At 39.4% G+C, this 23,864-nt stretch overlaps 1 protein-coding gene across 2 annotated transcripts in view; it reads left to right on the top strand.

The window, feature by feature from the left end:
• ZFHX3 (zinc finger homeobox 3) overlaps positions 1-23,864 on the top strand; it is a 752,695-nt gene that overhangs the window by 40,425 nt on the left and 688,406 nt on the right. Inside the window, exons 3-4 of one of the 2 annotated variants that reach the window (XM_068955803.1) lie at positions 11,648-11,815; positions 20,344-20,461. The gene's annotated coding sequence lies outside the window, so the exon portion shown is untranslated. The remainder of the gene's footprint in view (positions 1-11,647; positions 11,816-20,343; positions 20,462-23,864) is intronic. The other variant, XM_068955804.1, reaches the window with a different exon arrangement.

Genomic DNA, 23,864 nt, shown 5'->3' with positions numbered 1-23,864 from the left:
TTGTTGCCTTTGTGAATGTCACAACATCAATGTTGTCTAGTTTATTATTTGGTATTTACCATGTCTGTGTATGTGTGTCATATTAATTTAATGAATGAGAGCAAGGATGGGCTAAACTGCAAGGAACTGAGAGAAGTGACAAAAGAGATAAAGGGTTCTTCATTTTAATAAACTGCATACTAACATATACTGTTAAAAAGACAGTCCTCTCACTGAAACGTGATGCAATACTGAGTGAATACAATGAATTATGATCATAAAAAATATAACACCAAACAGTGGCTGAACTGTCATCCTAAATCAGAGGCATACCTTTTGGAAATGACTTTGAAGGTTATCTTGGAATAGCTTTCCAAATTGACTTTACATTTCAAGTACAGAAAAATTGATGGATGGATGGATAAGGTAGTCAAGGAAATTAATATGTGGGTGACCATCTGCATGAGTAGAGATTTTATACAGGCTATCACCTGACCTATTTATTTTTACCATAAAATGATTGCATAGTGTGCCCAGAGTTCTGTAACGGTGATAGCCACTGTAGAGCTTTGCCTCTTCCAAATAAAATCTCCATCCGCCTGATCTTGTAAACAAGATCCATCTACTGAGAAATTATTACGTTAGCTATATTTTCACAGAAGCTCAGAAAATGGGATGTAAATCTCCACCCAGCTCTCTGAAAGGTTTTCCTTCATCTGTTAAGAAATTCAGTAAGAATTTCAAAAAGTAGAAAGATATTCAGCAATTTACCTGCTCCCCTAGAAGAGGAGCAAACAAATATGCTTAAATATATATGCTTACCCAGGTTTTGGTTAACTCTCTCAAACAGCCTAAATTCACTTACCTTAAATTTCATTTAGTTTCAAAGAGCAAATTGATGTGATCTCTCTTTCACGTGCTGCCCATAAAGGAGTGGAGACATGAGAAGTAAAATCCTAATTTTTAATCTCTGTACAGAGAAAATGGCATAAAGAGCAGCCTAGTGGATTATGACTCCTGAGTTCCCTACACAGATAGAAAAGATTCAAAGTACGTTTCCTTAGTTTCATGCAGTTAAATGGATGGTTCAAAGGAGATGTTAGTAGATGCAGCTGTATAACATCATATAAACTGGAGTTTATAAACTGCAGTTTGCAGAGGTCTTTATATGACTTGTTTGTGTTCTTTGCTGCTTCATTTCCTTTACCCAAGGCAAACAGAAAATGTAAGAAACGCTTTTCAGGTTTGTTGGAAAGGTGAGATATTCTGGCAAGATAAGGTGGTTCACTTTACAATCGAGATTAGCTCTCAAACAGGTCCGTTTGTGAGCTGCAGTATGGATAGCTTGGAGGGAGTGGGATTTCCAAAGCTCCCTTCTCTACAGTTCCCTCTTCTCAGATGAAAATATTGCACGTGGTGAAGATATCAAACGCAGGTACGAGTTCTGGGACGGTATCACACTGTCAATCTGTTGCGAACGAAATTAAGTGCCTTGTGAATACACTTAATGCCTGGCGATCCCTTTTCCTGGGGACTGTGACAGGCTCCATCCCAGGGACTTGTGTCCTCAGAGCCATGGATAACATTGGACGCCCAATTCTGGAGGGACAAATGACTCCCTTGGTTGAGTTTGCTTCTCTGCTGCCCTCAGAGTCTCAAACTCCTACAAGAGCCTTTTTAGCCAAGAAGTGGGTGCCCTGCTTTGGCGGGATTCAATAAAAATAGTTCCCTGTTTCCAGCTTAAAGATGTCAGACTTTTCATATGCAAATCCCAGTTCAGGAATGGTGATACCAGTAAATGTACTTTCTGTTATTCAGGAAGGGAAATGAGTCATATCTTTTGATCTTCAGGTTACTTGCTTTCTCTAAGGTCTTACCATAAATACCTTTGCTTTTTTTTTTTTTTTTGAAGTGCCCTTATCAATATGAGATGCTTTCATTTGAGAGCTGTGTGGCACCAATCATCTTTGCCAACATGCTGATGTGACTGTTCATTTTGGGTGAAACGGGGAACCTGTGCTTCCATGAACGGCTGGTGATGGGGGATCAACAAAGGAGTGTTCAGTCCCTGCAAGGGATCCTATGATTTGTCCAACAGCGCAAATATCACAAGAGCGAAAAGTGGTCATAGTCAGTTGTGCAGTGCACGTGTCTATGGACTTGTTACGACATGCTCTAGCTTTTGCGCCGCCTTGCCCTCTCCTCACACAAACAAATGCCATCATAATAATGTTTTTCCATTAAATTTAAAAGCTAACAAAGATTGCTGGGTTTAATTTTCCTTAATACTTGTAAAAACAATTTGCAGTAGCCATTCATTGCATATATTGATGTTGTCTCTTCTCTGAAGACAATTTCTTCCAGATATTCTCTTTGTTTTGCTCATTTATATTTATTTTTTTCTTTTCTTTCCCCCTTTCTTTTCCTCTTTCCAAATTTCCCTCTAGTACTTTCAAGTTCTTTTCCTTGTGCGTGTGATTATGCTTAAGCATATAAGCAAACTCATGTAACTAAACATATATATGTTTTTCAGGAAAAGGGATTTTACTCTTTATACTTTGTTCAGCTATTTCCCTTCCTATATTCTGTTTCTTTTCCTTTACATGAGTGATGACCCTATGTAGATCAGAGTTTATGTTATGTTCATTCACAGCATGATATATATTTGATATTTAGTCTAGATAGGTCATACAACATTAAAACGTTTACTTAAATAGTTGAATTAAAACCTAACGAGAAGCCTAATTCAGCTAGTTTGCATGTGCTAAATGCAATATTAACTAGTGCTTGCTAGCACTACACTAAACTCATTTTTTTTCTTTCTGTTCTTTTCTTTCCCCCTTTTCAGTCCGTGTCCCCCCGCCGCGCTGTCGCTCTGCTCACTGTTTCAGCCCCGGCCCGGTCCGTGTTGGCACTGATGCTGAGGCCTGGCTTACTGAGGTAGATGAGAAAGCTCCTGTTGGCCTCGGTTACACAAAGATCTCACTGAAAATGCTGAAGTTAGTAGAGAAGAAAATAATCAAAGGGCCATGATCACACTTCCCTTGTGGTAACAGCACAGCAGAATGTGATTTGAAGGAATGAACCAGTGGAGAAGTAATGACATTTTAATTTCTAGATCTATAGAATGTGATGAATATAATGGGGTAAAAAATTTTAAACTATAAAAATAATTGATTTTTCCAAGCAAATTGCCTGTAACTTAAGGCTATTCTAAAATAACATGTATAGAAATTCTTACACTGGAATTTGAAGGACTCTTTCACTTATGAATTGACCAGATACACTTTAAAAAATGTACAAGAAACCGCAAACAGATTTTCAAACCTGTTCCAGGACAAGTTAAATTTCTGCATGATTTACAAGATTCCTGGGGGGAGTACTTCACAGTGTAAGTCTCTGTTTCTTCTGGGATTTAAAGAGGCATTTGTTATACATGTTTCCGTATTTTAAGAATCAGGTATTACTCCGTATACTAGTACCAAATGGTTTTGTCCCTAAATGGCAGGAGTTTTATTGCACTGTTGATGTCACAGGTCAGGAGGCCGAGGGACACCTGTTTGCTTGGCTCTCCCTAGGAACTCCATCTGTTGACATCTTTTTAGATTTATTCACACACTGGAAATTACAGATGACAGTTTCTCTGACTTTCTTTTTAGATTCATGGCTTGCAAAGTTTTTTTTCTTAATGAACTGTTAATTCATAACAGCATTCACTAGTGATGTAAAATACAAGTCTGCTACTTTCCAAACTGGTTTGCATAGTGCTGTAGTTTGCAATTTTTAGAAGAAAAGGATTTATTTCCTTCTAAGATTTCTTTTTTAGATCTCAGAATTTCTTAAGCGGTTTTTTTAAAAAATTTGTTTGTGGTTGGTATTTGCACAAATGTATACAACATCCGAGGGTAAGTAGTTGTGTGTACATTGTTGCATTTTTAAAAAATGTATTATTTCATTAAAAAAAAAAAAAAAAGGTGCACCCTTCCAAAGGCTACACTCACATTCACTGTATTAGTACAGGTATAGTACAATTTTCCTCTCATGTGATCTTGACTTTCTCTAAAAATTGCTGGACGCTTTGATGTATAAACTCACAGTTATGGGAAGCTTGCTCCTAAACTGTCTTTTGGAGTGAGATTATGCAACTACCTACAATTATGCTATCATTTTGTCAGTATGGTTATGTATTTGTATTCTCATGGGTTTTTAACTTGAGTTGTCAGCCAAAATGTGGATGTTATGTCAGAGAGAAGGAGAAACTGATAATGGAAGCACATACCTCTCCATTTTATTGTGTGTAGTCTTGCAAGTTTTCTGGCTCATGGAGTAAGTTCAAGGCAGCATGCGGGATGATGAGTATAATTTTTCATTTCTTGGCAAGTTGAGAGGCTGTATAAAAAGCATGACTCTCCCTCTTTCATTGATGTAATGAAAGCTTTTAGTGCAATCTGGTCTGGACTTTGGAGCATTATGGAAATTTGATGGAGTCACAGAGTAGGTGGGGTTGGCAGGAACCTCTGGAGATCACCTGGTCCAAACCACTGGCTCAAGCAGGGTTGCCTAGAGCACGTTCCCCAGGATCGTGACCAGACGACTTATGAGTATCTCCAAGGATGGAGACTCTGCAACCTCTCTGGGCAACCTCTTCCAGTGCTCTGTTGCCCTCACAGTGAAGAAGTCTTTTTTTATATTCAGATGGAGCTTCCTGTGTTCCAGTTTGTGCCCGTTGCCTCTTGTCCTGATGTTCAGTTGAAGGAAGTTTCTGCTGTCCTTGTGATAGCTCTGCAATGATATGCATGATGGAGTTAAATTTGACAGTGTGTTATCCAGACTACTGGAGATAAATCTTAGTGCCTGGCCCTTTCATGCTGATTTCTATGAGTTTTAGAGATTTAGTTGATTTTAGATAAAAATGACTTTAAAGTGAGCTCCATGGTTTGCTTTAGAACTGTTGGTAATTTAATATCTTCAATTTGCACACAAGCAAGCTTGTGCATGAAGTGAGCAGATTTTGCAGGAACTCATGTATATAGGTAACTGCAGCAGTGTCGTGGCTGGGAGAGTAGTTTTAGGTTTTGTAGACTCATATGTTGCCCTGCGGCAAGTTTTGGACTAAGCTCAGTTTGGAAAAAAACTAAGGTTCCTAAGTTATATAAAAATCAATTGTCAGAAAAGGCTAAGGAGATGACTCAGAGCACTTAAATGAACCTAAATTAGGTGCTATGAATCACCCCTAAAGGAAGCCTCTTTCTTTCTATTGAGAGTAGATTGAACAGCAGTAGAATAAAGTTCACAAGAATAAAGTAAACCTACTTAAGTACTTCCCTTAGCCTTTTCGTCTATAGTCATTTCTGAAGCTAAACTTTGTTTGTTTGGATGTGTTTTGAAAAATTATGCCAGGACTGCCTCTCCCATTCAGAACTCTGTTATGATCTTTGGTAGGCCTACTGAGTGAATTTGGAGGAGGTGTGAGTCAAGTTCTCAGATTAAGCGTTTAATAATTTGCTTGGATATCCATGTATCTTCCATTTAAACCATGTAGCCAGCACACCAGAGCTGGGCCTTCATTAATCCTACCTTGAGGGCCACACGTTAGCCTGCTACAGGACTACGGGTCAGCTTGAGGTGGCTTCTGGTGTGCTGGCTGAAAGGGAATATACATGAATATGCAAGCAAATTCCATATGGTGAGCTGAAATATTGAAATAAATAGAAAAAAGAAGCCCTGAAATAACAAGTATGACTACACATGAAAAACTGCGTGATTAGCTCAGTCTCAATAGTATATAATTAAAAAGTCTGTGATAGCACTTAGAGCCTCACCACTCACTACCTCAGAATACATTAAAACATAGGTCTTGCCTTGGATACCTTAGAAATGTAATTAAAGACCAGATGCACGATATGGGTGTAGTACATGACTAAGAGGGACAGTGAACAGGTAACAGAAACAAGAGCACAGTCTGGTGATTTAAGGTTTGATTATCTATCTATCTATCTATCTGTCTTTAATCTGCGGATGAGAAAGAGACTGTCAATCAAAAATATTACCCAGGCCTTATGTTCAAATGCTTTGATTTCATATAGATTGAACAAATAAGGAGGTAGATGGTATAGGGTTTTCAATGTTGTTGTTTTCTCTCAAGATAGTAGGAACAAACCATGTGGAGCTTTTCCCATTATTATTATGAGCTTTTCCCATTATTATTATTACAGTATGGGCATCGCTCTTTAATCTGATTAGCCACGGACCAGGATCCCATATATTCTAGACATGCAAACATGGAGCTAAGTGTTTTGTAATTCCTGCTCTGCATGTATACGATGGAACAGAGGTTGCGCACAGACAGACAATGGACTGCAACGATCAGTGAAATGATGTCAGTGCAGTCGGTGCTGTTCTCACAATACTAACGTCCCAAATGCTGTTAAGTTGTTCTTTTTTGATAGCTGCCTAGGCAAAAAGGGCTAGTAGTAGAATCTCAGTCTTGAAAGACAAAGTTAAAGAAAGCACAAATGTATCTGAAAATCTAACACAAGGACAAGAGAAGCTGGCACCCTACACTGGTAAGAGGTGGGAGTCGACTTGTGGGTTCTGCTTGGGAGATGTTAAGATGTAAAATGGGGAGAGGTTGTGAAGAATCTTGAAAGTGGAAAAGGTCATGTTTGAAGGAGTGGAGAAGAGGTAGCTAATGGGAAGCTGCAGAGAGGTGTGTGATACCTTCCGGATGATGGATGGGAAAATTATCTTTGTGGTAACTCTCTGGATAGGCTGTGAGCAGAGCAAAAGTGCATTTGTCAAGGACAGCGAAGAGGATGTTGCAGTAATTGAGAAACATCTGTCTTCTGAAGACTAGGAATTTAAGGCAGCAGTCCCCTCGAAATTCACTCCGGCCAGTAATCTGCTCTGTGGAATGTCCCTCACCTACAAAGTGCTCAGTTTTTGTCCAGTAAGAATATGTGAGATTAATTATAAATGGTATTTAAAGTCCGTTGCACACCTTGTGTTTGCTTCTAAGATATCCTTCTGCTCTCTTTGGGCTGTAATACTGTGGTCTTCCAGAGAATCACAGGGCAATTTTTGTTTTTGTATATTTTGTAGCCATAGGAGTAAAGCAGACAAATACTATTTACTGCTGCAAATATTCAATACTTGATACTGCGCTCTGACAAAACATGTAGGCACAATACATCCAATTCATCTTTGTCATTAGGTGTAATGAAGAGCTATCAGGCCTACTCTTTCAGTTATTTCATGCAAAATTTTAAATCAGTTTCAACACTAAACACACAAAAAACTTTCTTAACGCTGTTCTTCAGTAGTGTAGTAATAAGATTGAAATGAGAAATAATCATGCAAAGAAAGCACTGACTGGGCAACAGTGTGTAAGGAGAAGATGTAACTGGTTGGTTGTGGTGGCCTTGGAGATTATATTCTTACTCCTGACACCAGTGGCTGAAACAGAAGTTGTTGGTCACGTCAGGAGGAAATGCCACGATGCCGCCGTCGGGCACGTGCAGCAGGTGCCTGAGCACGCCTGTGCCACCAGCTCGTTTCCTCCGGCTGCTGGGAAGCGAAGCTGCTGGGGTACCTGCAGGGGCACTGCTCCTCGTCACCACCGGCCGATAGATAGAAACAGGAGAGTGCATGTTCAGACATCAAAGATGAATATAAATAGGAAAGAAGCCAGAGATAAAAGGGACCATAAGGCTGAAACAGTCCACAGAGATATTACATGTTTATAGCAGGGTCTGTGGGAATAATGGGTGTTTATAAATGAGTTCAAGGGGATAATGTGTATTGAAATATGAGTCCAGAGGGAGAGTATGTATTCAAAAACTATCTACTGTATATAGCATAATAATCCCAGTATTTCATAAACTCATAGGAAAGTATTAAATAAAAATAAATTACAAATGTCTGTGGCTTGATTGCAAATCATTTCAGAGAAAAGGGGAAAAAAAAAAATCCTTCACAAAATGTGGAAACCATCTTGTGTTAAATAGCACCAGAAAAAAAATTATAATTGTAAAAAGTAAATGTCAGTTATAGTTATTACAGTGGCCATGTTGTTTCCAATAACAATTTGGCATTTTATTTAGTCTGTAACAATCTACAATTTAAATTTAAAATAAAGATTTTTCTTTTATTTCCCTCTGAAGTTGTGTGCCAAGCACAGCAGAGCAGAATGTAACATCTGTTGATGATTAAAACAAGCTTTCCTATGGGCCCTGAATACAAAGTAAACATGGATTTTATCCATAGTCAACAGCATTTACAAATGTAAAGGGAGGAAGCTACTGAGTTTTTGAAGAATGAGCTGTGAGAGAGGAAATATAAGTATGGAACGGCAGATGGCGATAATTAGTTCCATATCGTGAAAGGCTTTCTATTAAAAAATAAAGAGGACAAAGTCCTGTATTATGCTGCCGTTTTATTAAAGCACCCTTTACTTGCCATTATTTTACCTTCCAGTTGGGTACTATCGTTGCTTGCTGATGAGCAGGGTGGCTCGGTTTGGAAACCGGTAGGTGCGCTTGGTGCTCATGAAGGCGAACAGACTAGGGCCGCTCAGAACAGGTCCCACCTCGGCATTGCTGGTGCTAGGTGAAATTGGGGAGGAATTTATTAAGTGGGCCAATTGACTACTAACCTTTCATTTTACTCTGATTTAATTTAGATTTTTGGGGTCCCGGGTATCGCAGGCAAAGGGTTGATGTGCCACGATGGTGCCCCTTGTCTCTTACTTGGACTATTCTTAATTACATGTTGCCCAGTTCTCACCTGTGTGTTAGCTGTCATCCCTAAAAAGCTACTTAATTTCTCTCTTACCAGAGTGAAACGTTTTTTGCATTCTTCTAGTCTATGTGTTTATTGTACCATCTGTATGTGCGTTTATTACATTACCCAGTTTCACCATATTAAAGAGTTAATTATTACTGCTGGAATCTTTTTATTTCATGGGGCTCCGCTTAGCCTGTTTGCCTTGCTTGGTCTTGCTTTGGATTTTTTCAGTTTTACTTAGAGTATCTTAAGTGAAATCTCAAAATGAAATTCTGATCTGCTGAAATTTACCTCCTTCACAACAAGATGACAAATGTCCTCCAGCTCCTAAGGCATAAGCCAGTCCCAAGCTTGCCTAAAAGATTTTTGAGTCTTCTTTTAAACCTGGACTGTTTTTTGTTGCTAACAAAAGCCATGTTATCTATCTTTTGTTTTTTCTGGAAATACTTTGTGGCATTCCAATTAATGTATTATTTTGGAGGGTTTTTTTAATTTTAAATTGTAGATTCTACTTTCCTCACTTCCATCTTCCTTCAATTTTCTTTCCAACTGGAAGCTATTGTAACTGAGCTCCTCACGTAGACAGTGGTGGAACTGCCTTTGTAACGCTGCACAAACATACAGAGTGTTAATCTCGCTCCCTCACTCCTTTTTTTTTTTTTTTTTTTTGCTTCCGTCATTTTATAATTACCTAAGGTGGTAACAGCTCTTAAGAGCCTAGTCTGTCACCCTGGAAGCAAATGCTTTTCATTGAAAATTAAGGAGAGGCTTCAAAAGTTTTAGTTCTTTCAGCAATGAAATATAACAGTCCTCCAGTAGAAAGAGTATTTTGATGATGGATCCCATTACACTGAGTAATGTAGGATGTAAGTATTCTTTTGTGGTTAAGAGGAAACATAAAGACTCAAGACTTGTACTTGCTTTCACTAAATGTGTGAGGCTGGCTGCTAACTGTGCCTAGTCTGGTGAAAAGTGCCGTATGAATAGCACGGCTTTGTCGAGATGTGTAGAGCCTGTACGTACCGTATACGAAAGCTGATCTAACAGCAAAGGAGTTATTAAAACATTCTCCTTCCTTGAGAGCTCCTTAGCCAATGGCTCTGTTATTCTCAAAGGTGTTAATGAAACTATCTCTTTAAACAGTATATCTGGACAACTGTTAACTATTGCAACGACAACTAGAAGGTGCAGAGTAAGGAGGTGGTTGTTACTGAATTAAAAAGGAGAGAATTCATTACTGTAATACAAAAAAATGCATTAAATTTAAATTTTAAATGTGAAAGGAAAAACTGTGTAGAAATCAAAATGACTTTTAAATTGCTGAAAAAAAATGTGAGGAGTTTTAGGCAAAATAAAACTAGATCCAAATAAATATGCAAATCTGCTAAGCCACATATTTTGGGCAGTGTTTCCCAAAACTCATAGCTTTAGCACAGTCTGCAGGTAACAATATTACATTTAAATATCTGACTTCAAAGAGAAATGACTTCAGAAGAAGCTTTGCTTTTCTTTTTAATTAAAACTTTGAAAACATTATTGGGGTGGACCCCAAAAGTTAAAAAGCAGAAGGTAAATAAAATGTTATGTCTTTTTATGTCTTTGCCGTTGGACCTTACAATTGCTCAGTCCCGTTACCTTGGCTCCAAGAGCCAAGGACAAGGGGGAGATGATGTGCATCAGTTTGGAGGCAAAGCAGATAGGCGCAGTGGTGGAGATTACAAAGGTGTCCACGAAGCGAGAGACTTGCCAGGTCCATGGAGAGATGTATTGGTTAATGGGCATTTGTGGGGCCGCTGCTCCTGCTGCTTTAATACCGGCGCTCTCGGGACCGCAGCTCCCAGCCCTTTCCCCTTAGGGCCTGTGTGAAAGCAGTGCCCAGCACCCTCTTCTGCTTTAGCTATTAGTCATTAATCCTGTTCCATGGCTCTATGCAAGGTAGCACGGTAATTGTACTTGGCTGGTTTGCAGCAGTGTTTTGCTGTTAAGAATCAGAGAAAACCCAATCTGAACTGTTTTATATGTCATACTGCATAGCATTTCCCTAAAGCAGTCTGTGTACATGACCAGTAAATAATTTACAAGTAGGCTAGTGACATGTGAACTGATAAAATGAAAGCACAATGTTTTAAATGACTTTATTACCTTGAAGTATCAGCAGATGCTCTTCCTCTTAAAAAAAAAAAAACAAAAAAACCGCAGCCAAACAAAAAAAACTCCTGCAATCTCTTCTGTCCCCTTTGGGACGGGCAGAGAAAGCTATAGTACAGAGCATTTTGTATTTGCAAGGCCCTTGGCCTCATCCCAGCTTTCACCAGTTTCCATGCAATAATGACTCTGGAGGCCCAGACGAGTATTGGAGCCCTTCCAGCAGATGATTATACTTCATCTGTTGGCCCTGTAAGGGAGGCTGTTGGAGAGCCGAGTCCCAGCCCAGGCCTCTCTGTGATGTTATGGAGTGCTACTAGAAGGCCACCAGACTAGCTCTGTCTTTCCTTTTAAATAACTAGCCTAATCATTTGCTGCTTGTAATTAAAATTTTGAGTCAGTCACATGTGTTGTAAATCTGCTCATGGAGAACTTAGTTAACTAATAAAAATTAGCCTAAAGTTGTGTTTACCTGAGCAACTGGAAACTAAATTCTGGATAAATCAGCTCCAGTCCCCTACTACCTAGTGTAAAACCTCTGTTCCTGAGGAAGCTCACGCAGAAGCTGCCCAAAGGCTAGCTTCAATCCCATTTAATAAAAGCCATTGTTTTAGCTTCTGCGCAGTTTGGAATCAGGCCATAACATAGGATGGAAACACCTTGTAACACTTACAGATGATCTCCTACTTTCAGTGGATTGAGCCTAAACTTCCGTTTCGCCTTCTTATTTTGTCTGCAGAGTCGGATGTTGCAAACTGAGAAGTGTTTCTCATCAGAGGGGTGGCAGGAGCAAATGCAATAGCAGTAGCTGCAGAGAACACCTCTGTCATCACACGCTCCGGGCTACAGGGGATGGCTTTCCTTACTGCTCTTAATAAACATCTACCTTGGTCCACTAGGAGAACTGGTAAGATAAAATGGACTTATGTGCCATAAGTATGAGGTGATACTCAGCTTTACTTATGTTTTGCCGTGCAGTTCTATCACTGGCATGGTCCAGTACTTGGCAAGATCAACCCAAGTGAAGGCTGGGGCTCGCTGCCCTCAAACCAGCATGAAGTAGCTTACTGGGGTAGCAAGGGTCTAGCCAGGACTTGACTCTGTCCTGTGTGCTGTTTGGTGGTTGTACAGTGGCCTGTTCCTCTGCCCTGTGTTTGGGATGGCAGTTTCGGTGACCGGCCAGGGCAAGCCCTGCGAGAAGTTTGCTGTATGGTGCAGCCTTGTTTGCCTGAAGGCTCTGGCTCAGAATCGGTCAATTCAAACAGTGCTATGAAACCTGAAAAAATCAATGTTTGTTCAACAAGACTCTGTACAAAGCATTTGTGACTTGAGTTAATTTTATTCCCATCCTCTAATATTTTATTGATCAAACCTTACATTAACTTTCATTACTTTCTGCTGAGGATTGATGTCAGGTTAAGTAACCTGTAGTTACAAGTCATCTTGGTGGCTCTATGTGAGTAAGGATATAATCTTTACACTCTTCCAGTGTTCTGCAATTTCCCTAGTATGTTAACTTTTTTCAGTTCATATTGACAGGTCAGTGATCTCTCCAGCCAACTCCTGCAGGACTTAGTAGCACTAGGCATCCAGGAGCCTGGAGATTTTAGTTTGTTTAATACCTCTCTTGGCTAGAAATAGACTGAAACTAGCTTGTTGCCTGCATCTGATTTGAGTTTTTTTGTGTCTTGCCTTACAAAATATTTATTGACTGGTTCTGCCTTATCTGTATCCTTGTTAGTAATATGATCATCTTCATGTAATAATAAACCGATTTTGTGCTTAGAATTTCTTCTGATATCCTAACACACTCCTCTTCACTGGCCTTATCTGGCTAGTCTGGACTTTGACATCCTCTGCCTTTTTTATCATTGATCTACACTTCAAAATTTCTAAGCGTATATTGGTTCCCATTTCTTTTCCCTCCCCTTAACATAGATAGATAGATAGGTACATTGGTGTTCTGACTTCTCCTCTTGATAAGACCTCTCTCTCCTTTTCCCTCTCCTCATTTTTTGTGGTAGATGATGGTATAACCCATTTTTAATTTCTCTTCATGTTTTTTCTTTAAAGTCTTTTTTGCTTTATTTTCACTTCCATTTTTTTCTTGCATTTCAACTCATTGAGAATATAAATCCTGAATGGATTTTCTCCTTATTTTGCCTGTAAATGAAGCAATGCTGGCTATATGGCAGGACCACTGGTCCCTGAGCAACCGCCGACTTGAAGGCCAGAGACAGCTTGGCTTTCTCTGTCACAGCGAGGTTCAGGACGGGTATCCTGTGTTACCTGAGACCTTTGCAGCTGGAAGGTTTGTAGTTGAGTGTTGGCGGCCTGGGGGAGCCTGGCTGGTGCAGAGGGGCACCTGGCGGGTCTGGGGCAGGCAGCAACCCATGCTCTGTGGTCCAGTCCTTCATCAACACCTTGCTGGACTGCAGCAATGGGATTTCATTGGAAAAGGCAGTTTTGGCGCATATATATGTGTTAATTTGCCCTGGTCTCCGGGGGCTGCTCGTAGGACTTGTCGGTTAAGGGTCTGGTGCTCTCCTTGAGGTGTTCAGTAGCCTGGAAATGGGTATTGCATAAGGTCCTACAGAGAGGACAATAGCTAACAGTTTTGCTCACCTGTTATAAGGCTAAAACTGCTTTCTGAAAGAAAAGATTTCTTGAGGTTGAGCCCAAACTGGGACAAACTGCTAGGAAATAAAGACCATTCGCTTTCCTCTGCTCTGTGTTCACTAATGCAGGTACAGAGCAATTCTCTTTGCTCTTGTATGCATACAGAAACGCATACGTGATGGAGATTAGTCTCATCACTTAATGCACTTCTGAAAGATGCACAGGCACTATGCAGAGGAGACGGGGAAAGTCGATCTTGAATTGAAGCAGCATTTGCCAAATGTAGTTGCCAAATTTGCCAAGCATTAACGCCCAGATGCCACAGGACCTTCCACCTGGCTCAGACAGACCTGGGATCTGCTATTTCCAGTCAGTGTGCTGGAGCCTTCTTCGGTCTCTCCCAAAGCTCTCGCAGCAATATCGTATTAGTGACACTCCCATTTGATTAAAACTGAAAATGTGAGCATCACTCCTTGGAAATACAGAAAGAATAGATTATCAGTGACTTCTTCAAGTTGAGTCAGAATCTCAAGAACAAATAATTATAGAGCTTTATAGCAATTTAAAAATATTCAGATGTCCACAGCTTTTAAGGTTTTGTTATTTATATAGCTCAGATGGTCTGCATGGTACATTAAAACAGGTATGCAGGAAAGATTTCTCCCTTGCATTTTTTAGTTTGATTTTTTGACAGAGTGTCAAGGTGGCAATCTCCTTTTGGATTATTTTGTCTTTTATTACAATGAAATATGTACTTGTAGGTTGCTCTGAAGCGTTCTCTTTGAATTTTTTAAAAAAGAGGTGCTCAGAAGAGTTACAGATAGGATAATAAAGAACTATCACAGGCTGAAATTGGAGGGTTAAATGTGCTTGCTTCATTCTGATACATATAAAACCCACAGGAATGGCTGAGACTAATATATGCGTATCTCTTGAAAAATGGCTCTCATTTCTTGAAGATTGCTGGGCTTAACCATAAATAGAAGACTATTACGTGCGCGTGGTTTTCTACCAGCACTCTCTCTAGGTTTCTTGAGTACTCTTTAGTGGGAGAAAGATGCTGGAATTACAAAACTGCTGTACAGAGAGACAGGTTCAAAGTAACCCTGTAGATGTTACTAGTAAAGAGCTGTAGATGTTACATAGTAAAGAGCTTAGACCTAATCAGAAGTCTATCAGGTATTTGTGATGGATCCAATAAAGAAAATCATTAAATGATTGCAATAGATGTGGCAGGAAGAGAAAAGTGATGTTTCCTGCACTTCTTCCCAGTCTTCCAACAATTCCCGACTTCACCAGACTTAGGAAGAAAGCTTCCTTTGCCTATTATGCACCAAAGAAAACCAGATCATGTCACAGCAACAACTGCAAACTTGCTGACCCTCTTAACCTTCAAAAAGTGAACCCAGGGGCTCACTGTCCACTGAATTGAAACCTCGATAACAGCAGTAAGGGCAAAATGTATAATTCTGAGGTGGTATTTTATTTAGAGCCAAGTTACTGGTCCTGAATTAATACTATGCATTTCCTTTAATAACATGAGAGATGAAGTAAGCACCATCAAACTCACGTTGGAGAACGATGATAAGGGAGGAGTTGTGTACAGGTGATATGAGGTTGTTTGTAGAAGTTAGAAGCAGGAAGGGAAAAATGAAATTCAGCCTTGAGAAGATACAGATGATATAGCTGCCTGTGTGTGAAAGTAGTAATCCATCACAGGTATATCCAACAGGAAAAGCTTGGGGTGTGGTAATGCTACAGACATTTCAGGGTAACAATAGATGGCAAGCTACATATGAGTTTGCAATGTAATATAGGAAAAATTACCAGTACGATTTTGGACAGCATGCACAAAACCAAGAAAGTGACCCCGTCGGTAGCTTTTTTTAACAGCCAAACAAGTTCATAGGAAAGGAGAAGAGATTAAGAGAGTTAAATTTGTGCAGCTTGGCTAAGTGGTGACCAAGCAGGAACATGAGCATACAAAAATGCCAAAGACTGTGAGCAATGACAGAAAAAAATGTTACCTAGTGTGATGTCCACATTGCAAACCAAAGATGAGTGACTGAAAGAAATTTTTATGCAATAGCAAGGAAAAAACAACCAACCCATGAAATCTTTAAGACTATGCCAAAGTCCTTCAAAGAAAGGAGAGAGAACTGAATTACTCGGAGTTTTAAAGCAACATTAAGTAATGGCAGAATATCTAATATGGTAAAACATTGTAGATTGCTGAGATGTCCACAACCATTTGATGTTCTCACCACTCCCAAATGCCAAATACTCAGTGATTCCTCAGTGTATCTGATAGCACATGTATTCCTTGGTATTGCATAGATGCAAATTTTTCATATGAGTGAAAATTAATTTTTTAGTGTCAGAATCCGTAGTTTATACCTTGAATCTTTACTGCAGCACCCACCTTGTTGATTTTTAAGATCTATGTTGTCCATAATTTTGTGTTGTGCAAGGGTTTTTTTTGTTGTTGTTGTCTTGCTTCCTTTAATTTTGCCTGCGCAGTTTGGCAGGACACTCTGTCTCGAATAGCAAAGTTAACAACTTCCCTTCCTGCAATCATACTGAATTCTGATCTTTCCCCTGTGAGGGACCTTTTTGTGCATCCCAGACTCAGATGCTATGCAGCACCACTCCTTCTCTGAAATAACTTCCAGACGTGTCACAAATGTGGTCAACCTGTTTACAGAAAAGTGTCCACAGGAGCGTGCATGCAAGGCAGCTGGGAAAACAGAGGTTGACTCACCAGCATGTTTCTGTTTGACTTGACCTGTCACAAACAATGAGAATGCATAAGTAAATACTCCACATCTGGCGGCCTGATTTGAGGCTGCATTGATTTGTCTGGTGTAACATAAAGCCAAATGCTCATAAGTGTTCAAGCCTGCATTGGTAAAACACTGGGATTTCAAAATGTATTAATTTGTTTTTTATCTTAATGGCTTTTAACGGCATGGCACTGAGTTCTTGAACGTGCATGCCTTGAGACTCATTGCGGGCAAATTGCTTTTTTTACCTTAGCAGAACAGACATACAGGTTGTTTGAAAGGCTTCATTGTAACAGCTCACAGGTGATTATAAAGTTCACGGTGGAGATGCTGGCATGGGACCACAAGGGAGCAATTGATCTTCTGCATTGCACTTGGTCAGTCACTATCACGTTTATTGTTTTAAGATGTCTGTATAATAAACAGCTAGGAAAACTGTCTCCACAGTGGTGTCATCAAACCCAGAAACCTATGAGAAGGAGGCTATGATAAAAGTAGTTTCTGCACGTGCTTGGTTTCAGACTGTTAACTGAACAGCATGTTAATATGGTCTAGTAATACCTAATAAAGCAAAGAGTTATGATTTAATCCAGTAAAGGAAAAGTTGGCAGCTTCTCATTGCAAGAAGCTAATGGCAAGTCCATTTTAAAATACACAAATCCCACGCTCTGCTACGTGGAGTATTTGTGCCGTGGAGATGTGCCATACTCTCCTGTCCTCTTCAGTATTGTGTGCGAATGTAGTCAGTCATTACATTCCTAACCTTGTTTTCAGTGCGTGACAAAATCTTCTATATGGTGTTTAGCTCATGAACCAGACCAAAATGGAATTTAAAGCCTCAGTTGTTCTTTGTGGTGTTGGTCCCTTACCCAGGCTGCAAGAATCGGTTTCATAAGTAACCCAGCAAATACAAGAGCAAATGACTGGGGCTGTTGGGCACTTAGAAAACAAAAGGAAAAGTTTTGCTGAGTGTTTCTTTATTCAGTAGCAGCTAAGCCATCTGCTCCATCAAACCCAGACAGCACGGGCTGACTCAGAAGTGTACATCTGAAAAAGGTCCTAAACACGGCGTTCAAACAGCACTTGGCTTTTTAGCTATTTTATCTGCAACACTTAATGGCTGGCAGACAGGTCTCATCCCTGGGTATTGAATGCATGTGTTCGAGTAACGCTCATAGATAGCTCTCTTTTCTGAGCCCTGGACAGATAAACTTGTTTTGCTTTTATAATGTATGCTTTTGCTGGTTGGTGCTCTTATCTATTCTGGTACATCCTGATGTTCCCTCACACACAGATGCTGCTTTGTTCAAGTATTCATCCATAGCCTGAATTATTTATTCATTCTTTTTTTTCCCCTTAATTTTTCCTTCTGCCTTTCCCCTGCTGGTGTCAAATGAATTCCTGTTTCTCCAGCAGCTCAGCAGGGCATGGATTAATGCAGCTGGAACACGACTGCAGCAGCGTCAGGAAGCTGGAGTGACCTCCTCGATGGAAAAAAAAAAAAATTGAAAAGTATCCAGCAGTTAGAAATAGAGGGGGAAAAACTCTTGGATACCTCTTGTTCATTTTCACAGCAGATATGTTCCCAGCATCTCTGTTCCGCTGGGAGATGAAATATAATGCAAATCTTTAATAGAAGGTAAAATTGAAAGTGCAAATATTGAGTATGAGTTGTATTGAAAGAAATTGCCAACCATGAACCAAAAAACAGGCAAACTTTAAGTGCTTAGTTAAGGCTAACAATTATGAGTTCTTTTCCAACAGTTTTGATTGTTTCAAGCAGCATGATGCAGTAGAAAGTGTCTCCTTTCCTGTTGTCCTTCTGCTAATGGCGTGATGAGTTTTGATTACATTGCAATTGCATCCCTAAAATGTGGACGGCTATGGTAACTATTTGGGACATCAGTTTTCCTTCTGCCAACTTTCAGGAGCATTTTATAGGATTAATATTCAATAAAAAACCCTTAACATTAAAAAAATGCTCAGTCCCACAATTGTTATTAAATTCTTTTCCTGTGCCATAATGCGGATGCTTTGATCTAAAGTCCTGCAGTTTCTGGAAGGAGCTTGCGTGATTACGATAATGTGCAGTGCTCTTTCTGCTATTCCTATAGGGAAAATAAACCCCACATTAGTTCCATATTAGTACCTGACTTGGAGAAGTTAAAAAGTGCCAGAAAAAGGTTAACCAGAGTCAAGTACACATAAGAGAGCTGTGATTATTAGTGTTAAGGGAGCCATTTGAAAAAAACATTTCTGCTTTTACAGAAGAATTTATTGGTGTCTTTGCTTCTGGCTGCTTTATGCATTTTAATAAAGCAGTAGCAGCAATAATAGGATGTGGGAGCTGGTTATGCTTGTGTAAAAAGAAAGAGTTTATCTGTGCGATGTTGCTCCCGTCCCTGCCTTTAGCCTTCCGCACTGGCTTCCCAAGCATACAGCTACGTTGCCAGTCAATTCTATGTTTATTTTCACCTAAGCTGGAAATGGGAGTTACAGGTAAGAGCATGTTGTTCAACACTGCTCTGAAGTTTACATTCCTAAATGTAAATTCAATTCCAGCTCTTTGACTTTCCAGCACATGAACTGGATCCATTTGGAGAGCCATTTAAATGAAGGCAATAATTGTTTTTGTGTGTTAAAAGTTACGTATAGCCTACAAGCAGCTTTTGCAATTTCCCTGCCAAATGTCTGGGATTATTTTGAAAATGCACTCTATTGAAAACAGTTCCAGTCTCAAGATATACTAGCACAATCAAGGCAATATTCAGGTGTCCGTTGTAACCGACTGGGCCTAGAGAAACATTTTTGGGTAGAGTACATGTTAAAATGCTCGCTGTGCAGAGTCCCCAAACTGCTGAGTGTTGTCCGGGTCGAGGGTGCGTCAGGAGGGTTTATGCTCGCACCGAGGTCTCCTGGGGAGCCTGCACCTCCGGGGCCGGCAGAAACAAGCGTGAGGCCAGGGGAGACGAGGGTTGCACCCCACGTGCCTGTTCTCGTGGGCACCACCTCAGTACCTACACACGCTCTTCATCACGAAGATCAGAAAAAAACAGATGGCAATTACAGACTTCCCTCTGCTTTGCTGTATATGGGTAGCTCATATGCAGAGACGGTCAACTGTGGTTTATCCCTGTTTGGCTCTGATCAGCAATTTAATTTTTTTCTAGAGCGTATAGAGCAGTTAACATGGGTAAATTCTTTTTAGTTTGTACAGTGGTTTGCTTAAAAAGGCACGTATGAAATGAAGACACCCAGAACAAATGTAAATGGTCTGTCTTACACAGGATGCATTTTGAGAAACGTGGACGCGTTCAGTACCTTTGGACGCCAAGGGAACGTAAAGATTTTGTATTTAAAATTTTAAATACTCTTACTTCATGTTTAGTTTGAGTTAATTTCCCTTTCACAAGGCATCTTTTTTGCTGGACGTTTGCAGCCATGGATTTCCATTCTATCTGGTCTTTAGCTGGTCTTTTTGTGACTTAATAGTCCCTTTGCTCTGCACAAGATATTTCTTTGTCTATCCAGTCCCTTCTTCTCCCTTCTGTTTTTCCCCTCACTTATAAACACACATCATTTGCAGAGCATCTCGACATGTACCAGTGAAAACCATCTTCTTTTTATAAAGTTTCTATTTAGTAGCAACTGAGTTTTAGCAGTCTGTCATTATTGTTCTTTGCTGTTGTTGATCTGTGGTAGTTTTACAATTTTTTAATTTCAGTTCAGCACAAAGACCTGTCATTTATTTATGAAAGACTATTACATTGTTCATGCTTCACAACTGCGATTTAACATAAAACGGGGGTGCGTCTTGAAGGTCAGATTTTGCTCTGCGATGTATCGTTCCTCTCTTCCAGTATTTACCTTTCTAGACTATTTCTTTTTTCTTTTCACTACCCTGGCTCTGATTTCAGGATCCGGTTTTCTGTTGCCTGTAAAGATGCTTTCTAGGCAGTAATATTTTTTCACGTGTTATGCAATTGTCCCATTCATTCACATGGAGAGATTCAGAAATTATTTTGTTTTGCAGGTCTGTAAGCCTATCTGAATTTCCGCATCTGGAAAGGCTCATGTTGTCTGTCATGTTAGTGCACTGGGACAAGACTTCTGATGGAAATACTTAATTCTCAGAGCGGTGCTGGATAATGGTAAGTCCTTTGTGAAATATTGATTTGAATTTAAGTGTCTTTCCTCTTCCCATTGGCTATGGGACATTCTATTCAACCTCATTTCCACTGTTCTGCGTCTGCTCTAAACTCCTAATCCTCTATCACGACGCTTCAGCTTGATTTGACGCTCTTCTGTTGCTCTTTCATTTCAGGGGTTTTCAGGCTTTGTTTTCCATTTCGGCACTCTTCCCTTTCCTGTCCACATCCTTGCCAGTTTTCTCATGTTCCCTCTTACTGCTTTACTTCAGGATTATCCCATCTCATGAGCGTTTCTCCTAATCCCTGGTTCCCTTCTCTTGACTCAGCTTTGTTAGTCATTAGTTACCGTTATTTATTCAGTGCAATGGATGTTCGTGGCCCGTCCAGATGAAATCGCAATTGATCTTAAATATAGCCCAGGGAGAAAAGACATTTGACAAAAGGACAACATGGATGTGATAACAATATGGATTTGATAAGCAGATCATGTCCAGTCAGTCTAATTTCCCTCTTCAATGGAGTAACTTGTCTGCTGACTAGGAGGAGGCTGTAGATGTGATGTACTTTAAATTCAATAATGCTTTGGCACTGTCCCACGCAGCTCTGCATACAACTGTCTGCACTGAAATACTGTAAGATGGGTACACATTTCCTAGGAAAATATTCAAAGTGCAATTATCAATAGTTTGTTTATAAACTGAGAAGATAGATAAATGAAATGGAGACCCACGAGGATCAGTCTTGGAATAGCAGCTGTTCAGTAAGTTCAGATCTATGACTGATGAAACAGTGAATACATTTTTAAGACCAGTGGAGGAAACATTGGGAGTGGAAACATTGCTATCCCGTTGGAGGCCAAGATAAGAATTCAAAATAATCTTGGCAAGTTTGAAAACCGGACTGAGATTATGGAGTTGAAATTCAATTAAGAAACCCACAAATGGCCATACTTATTTATTTTTCCTTCCTAAATACAACGTGGAGAGAAACTGGCTAGGTAGCAGAACTGCAAAAAATTTACAGAGATAACCGCAAATTGATGGTGACTTGACAGTGTGATGGTGTGTATTAGTGTCTTGGTGTTGATGCATTCTCGGGTGTGTTATCAAGAGCGTTATATATAAAGACATACTTATTGCTTTGCACTGATCAGGGCCTGCAAGGCATCACTTACATTTCAATATGTGGTTAAAGCATTGCACTTTGGAAAAGATACTAAGTAATTGGAGGAAAACCAGAGGAGAGCAGGAAAAAAGACACTATTATTTGCCCAGGGGAAGGAGAAGCACAGGAGAAATTGTATGCATTTCCAGAAGAACAGTGCAGAGTGTGATGACTTGTGGAGGCAGCAGTGTGTGAAGCCATGAACTGGAGGGTAGTGGTGGCCTAAGGAATAGGGTCTGGGAGGTCCGAAGCTACTTGGCATATAAAAAGGGCAGGGAAAGGATATTCAGTAATGTAAGGCGATGTGCTATGCACAAAGTCATGTTATGGTACTTGTTTTGAAAGCATCGTATCGTCCACCAGCTGCAGTTTACATCTTCTAGTTGGTCTTTTGTCATTCTCATTTTTGTACTGTTGTTTCTACTTAGTGACTTCTCTGAGGCATCTTTCTGCTGTCCCTCGTGATGACTCTCACGTTGCAATGTATTCCTTCCAACTTTGCCTGCCACGTGAACAAAATAACCTCTATCTGTTTCTCCCCTTTCCCCAATCAAAGTGGAAAATAAGATGTAGGGTATCTGAAGAGGGCTAGAAGCTGAGCTTTTTGTTCATGGTTTGCCCATGCAATTTCCCCTTTTGCTTTAAAGAGTATGATGTCACCAAAAATAGTTCAAGGAAGAAAAGAACGTTGAAAATTTCTGGCAGTGAGCCAAGTTTTCAATGCTAAGAATCAATTATTTCCTAATATTTTAAAACTAAGATAACCACTCTTATTTTGTGATTAAAACCTCTTATTGCCAGAGGAGTTTTAACTTTCAAAAGAGTGCTGATTGTTATGGTCAATGCTACTGGTAGAGGAAGGGGACTTCATACAGTATTCTGTGTGTTTTTCAGGGTTGCCTTTAGCAAATAAAATTATTACATGAAATAAAATAACTGTGTTTGGAAAGAATTACAAGGTGGCATAATTAGACATTGGGTATTTTTAAGCTTAATTTACCACTTCAGAGCTGCAAAAGATGGAAGTAATTTATTTCATCTTGGTAATGCTCCTTTCTGGTCCAGCAATTTATCAGAAATGGTAATCCAGCAAGCAGTAAGTGTGTATATAGTGGGAGGAGGTAAGGGGAATCGAGGAAGGAGAGGGAGAAGGCATTTAAAATTAGCTTGAAAATATTGTACATTTCATTAAAAATGTAATTATGCATAAAATGAGATCAATGAAAATTTATCTAAAAGTGCAAGGAAAAGGAGTTTTCTGGTATGATACTGGGTACAATAGACTGGATTTTAATTTAGTCAGTTTGCAACGAAAATCCTTCCAGGCTAAATAAAACAGTTTCCCTCCCAGTTATTGTATGGACAGCTAATTTTCTGCACCTTTCCTTCTAATATTCAACCTTATCTCTGGCTGGATAGAGGTTTCAATATACTGCAGAGTTTGTTTGCTTTACGTTTTCTATTACTGCAATTTAATTTGCATGATAAATGATGAGAGGTAAAAAGATGATAAAAGAAGCAGAACACTTCTTTATTAATTTTGTTTAAATTAGTGTAACTTTTTAGTGACTGTGTTTTTTACAAAGAATACCTATGTCGAGATTATTTTAAGACTCTGTATTGCAGTTAGAAAAAAATGTTATACTTAACAAAAAGCTTCCTGCCGCATATGACATTATTATGCTTATTATTATATTATTATCATACGTTTTCTTCCTTTACACCATGTCTAATGATACTTCTTTATTGTTCTTGTGAAATCCACTCTCAACCTTATTGCAGAATCTAAGATACAGAAATGGTATTTTTTTTATATGTGGATTACATAATACTGAATTTATTATTTATTTTCTGCTCTTCAAATCCTTTCCTCAAGTTAGTTTTGCAGCCTTTGTATGAGCACCAGCAGAAAGCACCAGAGTAAGGATTCATTTATAAATATTACAGCTTTCTTTACCTGTGAGCCTGAAAACTCTTTTATAAAATACTTCAGTACTTCTTTGTTTTCCTCCTCACCATGATAACTGGTGAAGCCAGTTCATCATAACTGGCTTCTATTCGGTCATATGTTTTAGAAAAAAAACTGGAAAAGTACTAAATAAGTTTTGCCAACAGCATGCCTTTGGTAGCCGTGCACAGTACATACCCGGGAATACATTTGCCTTTTTACCTCTATTATGTCTACTTGTGTATTAGTTAAAAATCCACTCACAGTAATGTATTTGGTAACACAGAGAAC

Source organism: Struthio camelus, chromosome 10 (genome assembly GCF_040807025.1).
Source record: "Struthio camelus isolate bStrCam1 chromosome 10, bStrCam1.hap1, whole genome shotgun sequence".
NCBI classification, from domain to species: domain Eukaryota; kingdom Metazoa; phylum Chordata; class Aves; order Struthioniformes; family Struthionidae; genus Struthio; species Struthio camelus.
This window is presented reverse-complemented; position numbering and strand designations above follow the sequence as displayed.